This window comes from Dermochelys coriacea, chromosome 3, assembly GCF_009764565.3.
Source record: "Dermochelys coriacea isolate rDerCor1 chromosome 3, rDerCor1.pri.v4, whole genome shotgun sequence".
Taxonomy (NCBI): domain Eukaryota; kingdom Metazoa; phylum Chordata; order Testudines; family Dermochelyidae; genus Dermochelys; species Dermochelys coriacea.
The window spans coordinates 75,467,235-75,482,817 of NC_050070.1; the positions used below are offsets into that span (position 1 = coordinate 75,467,235).

Here is a 15,583-nt window from a genome sequence, read left to right on the forward strand (position 1 = left end):
AATCTTTTACGAAGGGTTGCGTTAGCCCTGTTATTTGCCTTCAATATCTGTTACAGAATGCTTCTTTAGCACGCACACAGATCTAGTTCCTTTCTTAGGTGGCCTTGGTGTTACATGGTGTAACTATGTTGTTATTAATATTTATTATTTACGTGTATCAGATGACACCTTGAGACTTCAATCAAGATCATAGCCCTGATGTGCTAGGTGCTACACAAACAGAGCAAAAGACCATCCCTGGCCTGAAGCTCTTACAATTTATTCGGGATAATAAGACATGTGATTACTAAATATTAAACTCACTAACATTTATATAACAATTACAATTAACTTCTAGTGCAAATACAAACTATGATCTCAGTCCAGCAAAGATTCATGCACATCTTCACTTTCGGCATATGAGTAATCCCGTTGAGTTCAGTGAGGGTATAAATCTTTTCAGGATCTGGATTTAGGTTTTGTAGCCAGGCAATTGACCAGCTAAGGAGAAAAGTTGTTAAGGACAGAGGATAGATCTGATCTTTGAATTCTCTGCATTTGAATGGTTAGTTAACAAAACAGAGATTTTGTATCCTTAAAACATCTTTTTGAAGAAAGAAAAGTACTGTATCATGTGTGAAGAAAGTCTGCGTTCTAAAAAACCTTTGCAAAATTTGTGCTGAAAGAACTTTGCATGCATAGAAGCCACTTTTGTTTAATGAAATAACTTGCTGGACTTTTTCTTTCTCATATTTGTCTAAAGCACTGCTTCACATTATGGTCTGAAAATCTTTAGCTTAAATTGTGTATACATACATACAAAAGGGTAAACAGGATGAATAAAGCCTATTGTACTGGATTAGCTTCTTAGCTTTTAACCCAAGCTGCAGGTTTGGGATGTCTTTGTTCAGTTAGGCTTTTGGTTCAGCAAATTTGGGCTGACCAAGTTGGATATATTTTAGTTTCATTACTCACTCTTTTGAGGACTGCAGGATTGATTTCTTGTGCTCAATGCCAGCAATACTGTAAGTGCCCAGTGCTTTATTCACTAAGCCATTCATCCTTTCAACCTTTGGCTTTTTTTTCCTTAATCCATGTACCTTACTGAGTTTTCAAGTCAAGTGAAATGTTAAACATGTGCTTCAAGCAAGAGCAACACAGAAATAACAGAGTATGTGCAGAGAATTTCTGATTATACAGTCTATTTGCTCTTTTTTGGGAGGGAAGGGTATTTGGTTGCACCTGAAAGAATGAATCTACCAAGAGAAAGAACTACAAAACATATATCCCAAATGATTTTATACAGAGAGGCAGAATAAACACACTTTAGTAACTTTTCTCTAATATTGCAAACAAGCAATTGCTCTGCACAACAAATATTTTTATGAATCATTCAAATGCTTAATATTGCTTGTCTGAAGCCTTGATGACATTTTTTTTTCTTCTTCTTCTTTTTTTTTTTTTTTTTGCTGGAGGGGACAAGAGGCTTATATACATACCACCACTTCAAAAATTTGCCTTCCATTATTTTTTTACTTAAGCTTAAATTGTTTAATTTAAGCCCTGAATGCATTTTATAAGATCATCCTAGCCCACCATTTTTTCCAAAATAGCTTTCCTTACTTCTTTTCTCCTGATCTAATGGATGAAACTAAGGCAGGATATTTGGCAGATTGACTTACACACCAGTCCTGTGAGACAGAGATAGAGATCTATATCTCAATATGGCACATTGTGAATATTTTGTCACCTGTTGATCTGCTCTAGTTATCTGAGCACAAAGATGGCAACTCCTGAGTTCTATTCATGGCTCTGGCACTGGTGGCCTATATGATCTTGGGACAAAAAAGGCTGATCCAATTCCCATTGAAGCCAATGAAAAGATTCCCATTTTATTTCAGTGAGAGTTGGATCAGGCTTGAATTGAAGAGTAAGGAACTTATTCTCCAAAAGGGTGGCAAGATTTGGCTCTTTGCCTTTCTATCTCAGTTTCCCATCTGTAAAGTAGCATTAATATTTATCACAGACATGTTATAAAGTTTACTTTGGATAATGCTGGTAGCTTACAAAATAGAAACTGCTTTAAAAGTGCTTATTATTTAACTTCTTATCATTGCTACTATTGTATTTATTACTGTTAGTGGGTGCTCTTAAACCCCTAAGCAAATTCTGAAACAATGGGTAAAGTAAAAGTTCTAGCACTCTTTAGGGAGCAAAGGAAATTCTTGTGCCAATGCATCTCAAAAGGAAATCTTTTAGCATCACGTTCCAGAACATTTTGCTAGAGTGAGCACCACAACTGGGCAGCAGTGACAGGTGGAATGAATCAGCTGACTGAATCTGCTTTCCACCAAGCTCATGGAGGAACACCCATGTAAAATGAGAATAATGGGAGCAGTAAAGCGGAAAAGTTTCTTTCTGTTTTTCTATCACTGGTGCCAGTTAGCATGGGGACTTCAATGTAATATTATTATAATATTTTTACAGTAGGAATTATAATTGAAATTTGTTATGTATGAGGATAACTAAAACTCAATCATTTCACACTCTCCCATCCATGCCTGAGGATATTTTGGAGCAAATAGATTGCTTGGAAACAGCTAGTGACTACAGCTAAAATTACATTTTACCAAGTGAGCTGAATGGCTTTTTAATTACAGCTCTGATGTCCACATGCTGTCACCACTGTCTAATACCAAGATGGTATTGATTTGGTTTTTAACTTTGATGCACCGGGGGAAAAAATGCAAGGTAGGATTTTTTTTCTGAATTCCAGCTTCCAAAGTAATAAAGACTCCCAATTCTAAAACCACAGATTATTTTGGTAGTCTGTCTTCTTTATAATTTATTTAGATCTGTGGCCATTTTGTATGAATTGTTTGTATTGCAGGCAAGTGTGTTAGAATAAAATTATATGATTATCATCCCCTGGTGATCCTCTCTTAAAATTAGATATGTATCATATGAAGCTAATGTTTGTATAAAATAAATATATTTGCAAAGCCAAGAAATCTGCAAAGCTGCAATCTCATGTGATAATGTAACCATTGTGTATTAATCAACCACCTGGAAAAGTCATTTATAGCATTTCTCATCCAAGGATCTCAAAGCACTTTACAAGGGAGGATGTCATTATTCCCATATTACAGATTGGACAGTTGAAGCCCAGAAAATGTAAATAGCTTGCTCCTTTCAGCTGCCACTGAGGTCCTCCATATGCTCAGAGGAGGAGGTAATAATTGTCTCTTAAGGCTAGATTTTAAGAGTCTTAATATCTCATTGTTTCTTGTACTCCCCCATCTCTCTATATCCATTTATTGTCTTTTGTCTTGTACCTAGATTATAAATTCCTTGGGGCAGGGACCATATTTCTGTTCTGTGTTTGTACAGCACCTAGCACTATGGGACATCGGTCCATGATCCACGCTCCTAGGTACTATGATAATATAAATAAATAATAATAATAATATTGGAGTCTATAAGAGTGCTCATGAAGTAAGGCACTATTTAGCACAAATGAGGTCTTTTGTGAACACAGAATACTTGCATGTTGCATAATGTATAGTTATCAAAGCCTTCCTGGATTAAAGCTCTGACTGATATAGTGGTCGTTTCCTTTTGCAACCAAGAGAGAAAGTAATGGCTGTAAAAGCTACTGCTGCCATTAAGCACCAGGAGCAGCCACAAAATGGCAGTGCTGATGCTGCTTCATGGCATTGGAAAGGATGATTCCATCCTCCACTCCATCGCTGCAAGCCACCCAACTCAAACTTACTTACTTGGGCAGAAAACAGGGAAGAGGATTTGCTATAGTGTTTTCATTTGAATATTGATTAGTGCATATACCGTCAATATAGCAGGTGGGGTTCTAGCTTTCAGGACAGTGGGCTTGAGCCAACGTCTGTTGACACTAATGGGCATCTTTCCTTTGACTTCCCTGGGTCTTAGATTAAAACCTGTGTGCATGCCATAGGAGCAAATAGTAAGTATTCTTTTAACATTTTACTTGTAGGTAATTTGGTCTGAGCAGGTATTCCCTATATTTAGAGCGAGGAATACAGCTAACACCATTAATACTTTAGCTAACAGTAAAAAGGTAAATGAAAGTGTATTAACTGCAGCTATGGCATGGCCATATAGGCAAGTATTCATTTTAGACTAAGAAACAGCCTTTGAATGAACCCAGGACTGTTGTCTACACGAGGGGCTCTGCTCTTTGAGGAGTTTATGAATGAAAGCAGAGCTCAATGAGTGAATTACAGACATGACTTCACTCGGTTGTCTTAGACACATCTATTGCCTTTTATTATCCTCTCTTGTAGGAAGAATGGGCTAGCAGCTGTGGCCCTTGGTTGGGCTTCAGGAGACCTTGGTTCAATTCTTGGCTCAGCCACAGATTTCCTGTGACCTTGAGTAAACTATTTAATCGACCTTGTGCCTCAGTTCCCCTTCCGTAAAATCCCATACTGAGGATAATACTTCCGTACATCATAGGGGTAGCGTAAGGGTAAAATCCATGTATGACTATGATGTGTACAGAGAATGAAGAGGGCCAGATAAATAGATAGATTTGGGGTTTATGTGGTGTTACTGGGTTAGTTAAAAACAGACTTATTCTTAATTTTTCTTTTTGGCCTGTATTAGTGTATCTTGGGCCTAGCCACATAATTTCTAATTCATCTTTAAGGATCGTGTATTAAAGGGGAAAAGGTAACCTGCTCTGCCCCACCCCTCCTACATACCTTGTCATTGGTTTTCACCTTCCATAGTTTCACTCACATCCAATGTAAATGAAATTACAATAGTTGGTGGTTTTTTTCTGGGGCTGTCGATTAATCGCAGTTAATTCACGTGATTAACTCAAAAATATTAATTGTGATTAAAAAAATTAATCATGATTAATCGCACTGTTAAACAATAGAATACCAACTGAAATTTATTAAATATTTTTGGATGTTTTTCTACATTTTCAAATATGTCGATTTCAATTGTATACTTTGTATTCTGTGTTGTAGTGCTCACTTTATATTATTTTTATTACAAATATTTGCACTGTAAAAATGATAAACAAAAGAAATAGTATTTTTCAATTCACCTTACACAAGTACTGTAGTACGATTTCTTTGTCATGAAAGTGCAACTTACAAATGTAGTTGTTTTTGTTACATAACTGCACTCAAAAACAAAACAATGTAAAACTTTAGATCCTACAACTCCACTCAGTCCTACTTCTTGTTCAACCAATTGCTAAGAGAAACATGTTTGTTTACATTTACAGTAGATAATGCTGCGCATTTCTTAATTACAGTGTCGCCTGAAAGTGAGACTAGGCGTTCGCATGGCACTGTTGTAGCTGGCGTTGCAAGATATTTATGTGCCAGATGAGCTACAGATTCATATGCCTCACATTCTTCAGCCATCGTTCCAGAGGACACACTTCCATGCTGAAGAGGCTCATTAAAAAAAAATGTGTTAATTCAATTTGTGACTGAACTCCTTGGGGGAGAATTGTATGTGTCCTGCTCTGTTTTATCTGCATTCTGCCATATATTTAAAGTTATAGCAGTCTCGGATGATTATCCAGCACATGTTGTTCGTTTTAAGAACAGTTTCACTGCAAATTTGACAAAATGCAAAGAAGATGATATGGTGGGATAACATGATTTCGGTGGGATAACATAATTGATCTTTAAATATTCATGGTAAATAGGCCTAATGGCCTGTGATGGGATATTAGATGGGTGGGATCTGAGTTACCCAGGAAAGAATTTTCTGTAGTATTTGGCTGGTGAATCTTGCCCATATGCTCATGGTTTAGCTGATTGCTATATTTGGGGTCGGGAAGGAATTTTCCTCCAGGGCAGATTGGAAGAGGCCCTGAAGGTTTTTCACCTTCCTCTGTAGCATGGGGCACAGGTCACTTGATGGAGGATTCTTTGCTCGTTGAAGTCTTTAAACCACGATTTGAGGACTTCAATAGCTCAGACATAGGTGAGGTTTTTCTCAGGAGTGGATGGGTGAGATTCTGTGGCCTGCGTTGTGCAGGAGATCAGACTAGATGATCAGAATAGTCCCTTCTGACCTTAGTATCTATGAATCTATGAATCTATAAGATACCAATGTGAAATTTTTAAAGATAGCTACAGCACTCGACCCAAGATTTAAGAATCTGAAATGCCTTCCAAAATGTGAGAAGGATGAGGTGTGGAGCATGCTTTCAGAAGTCTTAAAAAAGCAACACTCAGATATGGAAACTACAGAACCCCGAACCACCAAAGAAGAAAATCAACCTTGTACTGATGATGAAAATGAATATGCATCAGTCTGCTATGCTTTGGGTCGTTATCGAGCAGAACCCATCATCAGCATGGATGCATATCCTCTGGAATGGTGGTTGAAGCATGAAGGAACATATGAATCTTTAGCGCATTTGGCATGTAAATATCTTGTGACACCAGCTACAACAGTTTCATGCAAAACCTGTTCTCCCTTTCAGGTGACATTGTAAACAAGAAGCAGGCAGCATTATCTTCTAAAAATGTAAACAAACCTGTTTGTCTGAGCGATTGGCTGAACAAGTAGTAAGACTGATTGGACTTGCAGGCTGTAAACTTTTACATTGTTTTATTGAATGCAGGGTTTTTTGTACATAATTCTACATTTGTAAGTTCAACTTTCATGATAAAGAGATTGTGCTACAGTATTTGTATTAGATGCATTGAAAAATACAATTTATTTTGTTTTTTTACAGTGCAAATATTTGTAATAAAAAATAAATATAAAGTGAGAATTGTACACTTTGTATTCTGTGTTGTAACTGAAATCAATATATTTGAAAATGTAGAAAACATCCAAAAATATTTAAATAAATGGTATTATATCATTATTTAACAGGGTGATTAATCGCAATTAATTTTTTTAATCACTTGACACCCTAGTTTTTTCCATTTTTGTTGGTTTGGTGTTCCATCCAAGAATCATTGAAATCTGAACCTATGTCAAGAGATCTAGAACTGTCCTGTTCCAATCCTTAGTCAGGGTTGTCCTACTTTCTTAGAGCTTGTCCACATGGCCCCACAGTGCAGACTACAAGGGTGTGAGTTGTAGCTCGCTTCTGAAGTGTTGCACTGTAACAGCCCTGTGTAGATATGCAAATGTGAACTGAAGGGTACCTAGTTCATGTTAATGTAGTCCTGCTGCTCACACAACCCATAGTCCACACTACAGGGCTCTGTAGATAAGGCTGTGACATTTTTTTTGCCAATGAAGATATGCTGATTTACACCAGCTGAGAATCTGGCCCAATGTCTATACACACCCACCCTTTTAGACCCAATATTCCCTCACACAAACATGCAAATGCACACACAGTGCAAACCGAGTGTGGGGGGGATTCCTAACAGATGTGCAACCAGGAGAGTCAGCTCTTCTACCTCCCTCCCTGCATTCCTCAGTGAAGGAGATGTGTCAGGGTCAAGGAGAGGCTTGTTGGGGCTGAGGGGGGGGTGGGGGAATGGCAAGATTTGCAGTGCAGTAGTTACTAGGAAGCATTGCCAGCCCCAAAGTATTCAAAAATCATGAGATTTAGAAAAAACAGTCCATTTGGGGTTCTTTGTATTTGCCTATTTTTGGAGCATTTAGGGGTCACATTTTGAAGCTTTTCACCTCAATCATGAAGCTAGGTTACTTTTAAAAAAATGAGAAAGTGCTGAAATTCTCCTGAGGGGCTTTAAGAAAAATACCAAATATTGTGAGACTCATGATAAAATCGTAAGAGTTTACTATGCTGCTAAGGGAACATACCAAGCTTTTACAAATTAAAGCAGGGCTCAAACTGCTTTTCTTTGTGTTAGGACTGAGGCAGAGAATAAGGCAAATGTAACCTGCTCCCTGGTTGCCCTTGACCTACTGTACTTTCAGGTAGAATTGTGAGGTCTACTCAAAATATCCTGCCCTGGGCTGCCTGAACTTGCAAATCTATCTCTGCTTGAGATGGCAACTTTTGTAAAAAGTTCCATTCTGTAGAAAGTACAGTAAATTCCATTATGGAGTTTCACTTATGTTTATCTCTTTTAAAACTGTTACCAGTGCTGTGTATGTATTATTTTGTAATGTATATCCATATACATTACCATACATTAAAACAAGCTCTTACCAGTGTATTATTAGAACTCGGTCATTTTCCATATTGCCAGGAAAATGAATGCTAAGCAGGAGGCATATACTGTACATGTTTGCATTTCTGAAGGAGAATGAACAATGAGGAATTTATGTATATCTCATTAATTGTTATATTGCATCCTTTTATCTAAATTGTTAGTGGCCTGCTTAGTCAATTGAAACATATTACTTTGATATTAAAGCTGCAATCAAAATCTTTATTCTTGTGCATGTTCTACTTGAGAATACAAATCCTTCAGAACAGAGCAGTCAGAATTATCTTGGAAAGTATTACAATTCAGTAAGCCATATGCTCAAAAATGCAAACATCAAATCCAGCCAGATATCTTGCATATAAATGCAGTAGTTCTGTCTTTTCTTTCTAAATATACTGATCAGAAATGAAGGGGTAGAGAGGAGTTCTAAAGGCCTGGATTTAGATTCTGGTTTCATGACACATGAAAATTTGTGCGGTGGTCTCACATATTAGTCCAAATGTAGCCATTATGCAAAATTAGTGCAGCTGATCTACTTTAGGGGAGCCCAAGGTTTCAGTTAATGCAAGTTAGTATTGAGGTGCACTGGCAATACAACAATGTTCTTTTGACATAGTTTTCATCATATGGAGTATCACAAATCCTTGCCAGTTAGAACTGAACATCCACCAAAAGCAGAAAGAAAAATTGTAAGTTGAGCTTTAGGATGGGATTCTCAAAAGCACTCTAGTGACCTAGAAATACAAAATCCCCACTGAACCCTCCAAAGCACTCTGCACCAGTGCAGAAGTTTGCTCACCCACTGCTCCTTGCAGAATCAAGGCCCTAGGGCTAAGTGACTCCGGCTGGGAAGAAAGGAGATGGGTGGGTCAGCAGTGACTCACTTAAGCGCTCTTAAACCAAATCTCCTCTCATTTGCAAGAGTGTAAAGTCAGAGTGACTCCATTCACATTAACTCTGGAATAATACTAGTGTAATCAAGAGCAGGATTTGGCTCGTACAGTTTAAAGCTGGCCACCTTAAGAAAGAGTGACTCACAGATTAGATAATCACTGGAAGAGACAGGATCCCAAGATTAGCAGATAGGGAAGGCTGCATGAAAATAGACAGACACCCCAAGGAAGTCAATAAGATTGATACCAATGACTTAAATAGGGCCAGGATTTCACCCCTAGTCTGTAAAGAAATTTTAAAAATGGGAAGGTAGGCAGTTTTGTATTCTATACAGGTAATCATGAACAGACAGAACCTAGTGGCCTCCAAGTGTAGGGAGTCAGGATCTGGGAAGGTTATAAAAGAATAAATTGCAATCGCTGAGACAGGAGTGATGAAGGCATAAATAAAGATTTGAGCAGAGTCAGGATCAAGTGAAGGAGTTGGTGAGAGGCAGACTATTTCATTTCTTCCACATCTCCTATGTTTGTAGGTAAGATCTATAGTTTGAACTCATATGAGAGATACTAATAGAACTGCCTTGAGCTAGGCAGTGTGGGCAAGCACTGTGGAAGCTTCTTAGCACCACTCTGCTTGCAAAGTCAGCATCTTAGTTATCTTTGGCCTTGTTTTTACTGCAGAGTTAACATGGGCCTTTGCAGGGGTTGTCCCTAACCTAGCTCCTGCGCACACAAAAAATACTCTCACCTGAGCGTGGTGATATCTTAACTGGTCCATCCTGGAATATCAGCTAAAGCACAAATACTGCAGTGTGGACACAGGCTAAGCCACTCGAGTGCTGATAATCCTCCAATTCCTTCCCACAATTTCCACCCACCCATGTACCCAGAAGAATACAATTCACTGGGAAAGAATCACACAGTTGCTCAGCTTACTTCCACACTAAGAACCAGGGGATATGCCTCCAGAGATTCTAATGCCCCATACAAGTGAGTATAATCGACTACACACTCTTGAATCTGGCTTTGCACTATGGCTGCCCAGACCCAGGCTAAGCCAATCCATGGTACCAATCACTCAAGTTAACTCTGCAGTTAAGACATACCCTAAGGTAACGCTAATATTTCTGACCCTGGAAGCAGAGCTATGATGAGGCACTTCTACAATGCTTCCACAATGTCTACCTCAAGGCTGTGCTAATAGTATCTCTCATAAGAGTCCAAAATTTATTCACATTAAAAGTTATATATGTACTGTGTGTGTATGAAATATACATATATCATTTAATTTCCATTGCATGACCTATATGTATATAACAAACCCTAAGTAACTACATATCTATTTATAGAGCGGGAGAGAGTACAGATGAGCACAGCAGAAGATACACACATTTTTATTCTGGTGCATCCCTCATCAGAAGAAAGTTGGAGAATGGCAGTGGTTGTTTCTGTTGTAAGTATTTTTCAAGTCTCTCATGATAAAGGGTCTAGATCCTGATGTTATGTGGCTGACATCCTTTACCACTTGTACACTTCATTTTTTTCCTTGTAGCTCCATGACTGAGGTATTATTAGGAAGAAATGTTCTTTGCATAAAGAAATACTTTGAGAGGTTTTTGTTGGTGATGTTAATTTGTTTGCTCAACATTAATTAAAAATCAGAGCTGCTCTGCAATGTATTTTTTCATGTTACATTTCATGTTACCAACCCCAAAGAGTCCAACGCTGATGTGACTTAAGAAAACAAACTGTTTATAAAAAGCATGAGTACTATTTTAACCACATGTGATAACTAGCTGGCCTAGTCATTATGGCTTGGTACCAGAAATGCCAGGATATCATCTTCTTATTATGATTCAGTTCATGGCTGGTGACATTTATACAACTTTGAGTTCAAGAGAGGAAATATTTCATAGTAAACGGAGCAAGAATGAATCCCCTTGGAATACTAAAGGTACAAATTACTTTAGTTTTCATTTTCATGGTGCTAAATTTGGGGGTATTTCACATGTGGGATTGTAACTGATGATTGCTTCTTTGTCTGGATGAAGAGGAATGCAAAAAAAATTCTGATTATCCAGGAGGCTGTTTGTGTTAGCAGCTAAAATAGTACACATCATGCTGAAACCTTTGTAAACAGCACACAAGCAATTCTTTTCTTCTTAAGCAAAACAAGAAAGGGGACAAAAAGGATTCCAAGCCAAAATATCCTTGTATCATCTGGCTAACATCTGGGACTGCAGTGCACAAATTTTCCTGGAAATACAATTTGTATCAGCTATCAACTAAGCAAACTCCAGCACATCAGCCAGAGCATCAGATATTCACTAAAGCTTTGTGGGATTTGAGGAGACTTTAGCACCAGGTATCCTAGTTCTATTTCTACTGAGACTCTCAGATGAAGCTAGGAGGGATTTCTCACACAGCATTTCTTAATAAATATTTTAAAATCTATAATTATTATTTCCACATTCCAACTTCTCATCTCCTCCAAAAACTCCCAATTGCCTCTCATTATCTGAGACAATCCCAGATCTAAATTTCTTTGACCCCTCACGGACATGATTATGTCCCAGTTAATAGTACAATTCATTAACATTCTCTGTGTTGAAGTGCTAAATTATAAAAGCATAGGGAAAAAAACTCCAGTAAAGAATTATTTTCATATCGGTTGAGGATGGGGGTGGAACTCCTGTTCTACTTATCTTTCCAAGTTCTTTATTTTGGTCACTGATCCCACATGAGGGCTCTAGTGAATTGGAAAAGAATTGTTTATTTTTCTCTGCCTATGTATCCTGTGACTGTTGATCCATATTGTCCTGTATACCAAGATTTTGGAAATGTCATCTTTTCTATAGTGAGTGGTCTAGTAACTGAGCAACTTACTGGGACTCCTTGACTCTGCCACTGTCATTCTATGACCTTTGAGTAAGTCACTCAATTTCTCTGTGCCTCAGTTTAGCCATTTTAAAAATAATATTAATATTTTGTGAGCTTTAGTGTTTGAAATGTCCTTTGAAATCCTTGGATGAGAAGCATCAGCTACACATAAAGTGTTATTGTTTACTCATTTTGAACATTGTGAACTTCTGGATAGTGATTCCTTCATGGCTGCTGCATCAGAAAAGGATTTGATATTGAAGTATCTTGTTCAAGGGCCCATTTAGAGTGACTAGATTAGGAAAGATTAAAATCCACATGAATTTCCAGTCCCAAACACTACAGGGTTTTGTTTCAATTCTTTTGTCTAAAAAAAATGGTAATTAATACCTTTAGGTTCGGGCTCTGAAACAAGAAATAAATATTTAATGGAAAAATCTCTGTTTGTTGGGAAATATTAAACTGAATGCTGGAAAAGTCTCATGATGGCTCAATACAACATATGTTTTTATTCTGACCTGTACATTTTCTAAGCCCACTATTTGTGGTCTATGGCCCTTGGCACTTGCACTCTAGACCGAGCTGCAAATGTCTTTCTCCCTTGCTCAGTCTACCATATTTCTGAAGTTCTAACACTGGGCAAACTGGCCATTTTATAAGTCTAGAAAGCTGAAGCTGACAAGGGGGAGGATCTCTTTGGCGACTGGTCAATGTTTAGTGTGCCCCTTGGAGCACCTGTGTAGATAAAAGCCCACTTTACTCTTGTCATAAATATAAAGGGAAGGGTAACCACCTTTCTGAATACAGTGCTATAAAATCCCTGCTGGCCAGAGGCAAAATCCTTTCACCTATAAAGGGTTAAGAAGCTAAGGTAACCCCACTGGCACCTGACCCAAAATGGCCAATGATATTTGGGGAGGGATATTTGGGGGGAAGACGTCTCCAAGTGGGCTCTTTCCCTGTTCTTTGTTTAAAACGCTTGGTGGTGGCAGCAGACTGTTCAAGGACAAGGCAAAGTTTGTACCTTGGGGAAATTTTTAACCTAAGCTGGTAAGAATAAGCTTAGGGGGTCTTTCATGCAGGTCCCCAGATCTGTACCCTAGAGTTCAGAGTGGGGAAGGAACCTTGACAACTCTTTAGATGCTTTTGAAAAACCAATGGAAAAATAGGGGTATCTCATTTTTGTCCCAAAATACTGTGACCCTGATTCAGCAAAGCACTTAAGCATGTGAGTACTTTTATTGAAGCCAGTGGGGATAGGTACATTCTTAAGCATTTTGCTAGATCTGGGTGTTCATGTCTTTGATTTGAGAGATCACTTTTGTTTACTGGACAGCACTGTGTTTTGGTTAAACTCAGCCATGTTCCCACTTCTCCATTTTAAAGGCAGGTATTAATGCTGTGACTTTGCTTACAGGCATCAAATAAAATGCTACAGGTCCTACTTCAAAAGGGTTCACACGTTGCTGGGAGTGCAAACGAACCACTATCATTGCAGTTTTATGATGTGTCCAGTGCCCCATCCTTCAGTTATTTCCTTCTCTGCTTGTTTCATTGTCCTTGCATGATTTCAGTCTGATTGACAGATTTGCTGTTTTTAAGCTAACAAATCTGATTGACAGATTTTCTGTTTTTAAGCACCTCTGGTGGCAAACTATGGAACAGTCATTTGCACCAACTGCTCTGTCGAAAACCCGTAATGGTCTACAGGGCCCCACAAACTGCAGTGCCTGGATCCAGTACATTTGTAGCTGTGGCCCAGAAACTGCTCAAGACAATCTGCCACTCTAGGCCAGTGCCCCCCCCCAAAAAAAACCTACCTAGAACTGAGGTTCTAGACCGGGGGAGGGAGGAATGAGGCGCACATTGAAATTTCTGGAGGGGGTGTGACAAGCATTCTAGTAGCATGGTATTTATGGTAGAAATGGTGGGTCCATGTGGAGGTGGCAGCACCACTCATTCAGGCTTGGCCCAGCTGCCCCTCCATCATGATGGAGGGGCAGCTGGGCCAAATTTGAGTGAGTGGTGTTGCACCTTGACACAGCTGGGTCACAACACCACTCAGAATTGGCCCAGCTGCCTCTGCCACCCTAGGCAGAATCTGCCACCCCAGGCAGCTGCCTGGTTTGCCTATAGCTACAGCAGCCCCTGCTGCTTCCCCTGTGAAAGCACTTACACCCTAATTTTTCAGGACAGCTGCTCAATTACCCAGCCAATAGAATACTGAGCTAATTGCATATTTGTAATTTGCATCCTTACTTAGGTTACAGTGTTAGAGATGAATGGGAGGCCATCCTCTGTACCGATGTCTAAGTAAGGATCAAAGGAAGAGTTTGTTTTTTTAATTAATCATAAGTAGGATCACTCCATGCTTTTCCCTACAACTTTACCTTTAATAGCATGAAGCAGTAAAACTATGATGAAGAGCCAAACCAAGTACATTGCTCAAAGTCAGTATTCCATCCTCACTTACATTTCTGCAATCCCAAACCCACACTGTTATGGCCAGTCCTATACATTTCTTCAATACTCACAAGAGTAAGGACTTGGAGGATTGGGTCCTATTTGGATATAATCAGTTTTATCTCCTGCTCAGGCTTCTGCATGTGGGCCTGACTATAGAGTTGTGTGTGTGTGTGTGTGTTTTCAGGCCTCCAAGTGGTTTAACTTTGTGTGGCAAAATAAACAAAAGGAGAGTATTTCCTAATTAATAATGAATTTTAAAAATGGACACTGCCACAATTGCTTCTTATAGCCATCCCATTTGTCTTTTATCTTTTGCATGTTCGCTGTACTCCCCTCAGGAACTCTACCTGCATCAAACACTTCCCGCTGTAGCCGGGAAAGACCAGAACTAGATCGCTTGGAGCCCTTGTGAATCCATGGCCTGTCAGTATCTAGCCTCTGGTCAATAGGAAAATCTGGCTCCAATTAGAAGACCTCTGCTGGCTTTTTCTCCTTGCTTCATCTTCCTCGCTATTTCTTAAAACAAACAAAAAAAGTGCATTTTCCCCCATGTTCTGTGAGACCATTACATACACTGTTCTGGACTAAATGCTGCTATAATGTTATTCCAGCTGATAACTGTTAGTAGGAGAGACCAATACAATACAGTATGAGGTCAGCAGGTCAGCTCCATTGGTGTAGGTCTTTATTTATAAAAATAAACACAGTGAGAAGATACACCCTATCTTTTCTATCAAGAGTGAGGAGGCAATGGATTGAATGCTCCAAAACTGGTTTCAAACACCATTGCTACTGTCCAGGTAGTACTTCTTTGTCGATTTGTATGGTCAAGTAAACTCCATTTTCTTTCCTTTCTATCTATATTTTTATGTGCCTTTCCAAGTAGTTTTTACTTTCTAGTGAAGGGGAAAATAATGACCCCTAACCTATGGCTTAAGAAAGAGCTGTGCCTGAAGCAGATCAAGTATGGATTTACAGTGTGTGAAGGAAAGCAGGGTTTGGGAGAGATGAAGGATGGACCGGGGGTTCAGCGTTAGCCTGAAACTTGGGAGACCCATGTTCAGTTTCCTGCTGCACTATCAGACTTCCTCTGTAAGATCAGCAGAGGTGGGCCTGACCCATTGGGGGCCCATGCAGGAATATTTTTCACACACACACACATTTCACAGAGGCATCATTAATAATAATATTTAGCATTTACGCTGTGCT

The 15,583-nt window shown here is 38.9% G+C and overlaps 1 long non-coding RNA gene across 1 annotated transcript; it reads left to right on the forward strand.

The window, feature by feature from the left end:
* Nucleotides 1–2,718: 2,718 nt before the first annotated feature.
* Nucleotides 2,719–15,046, forward strand: LOC122459678. The gene is made up of 4 exons (XR_006280502.1): nt 2,719–2,730; nt 10,378–10,481; nt 10,745–10,982; nt 14,713–15,046. It is a non-coding gene; the product is annotated as an uncharacterized LOC122459678 (long non-coding RNA).
* The last annotated feature ends 537 nt before the right edge of the window (nt 15,047–15,583 follow it).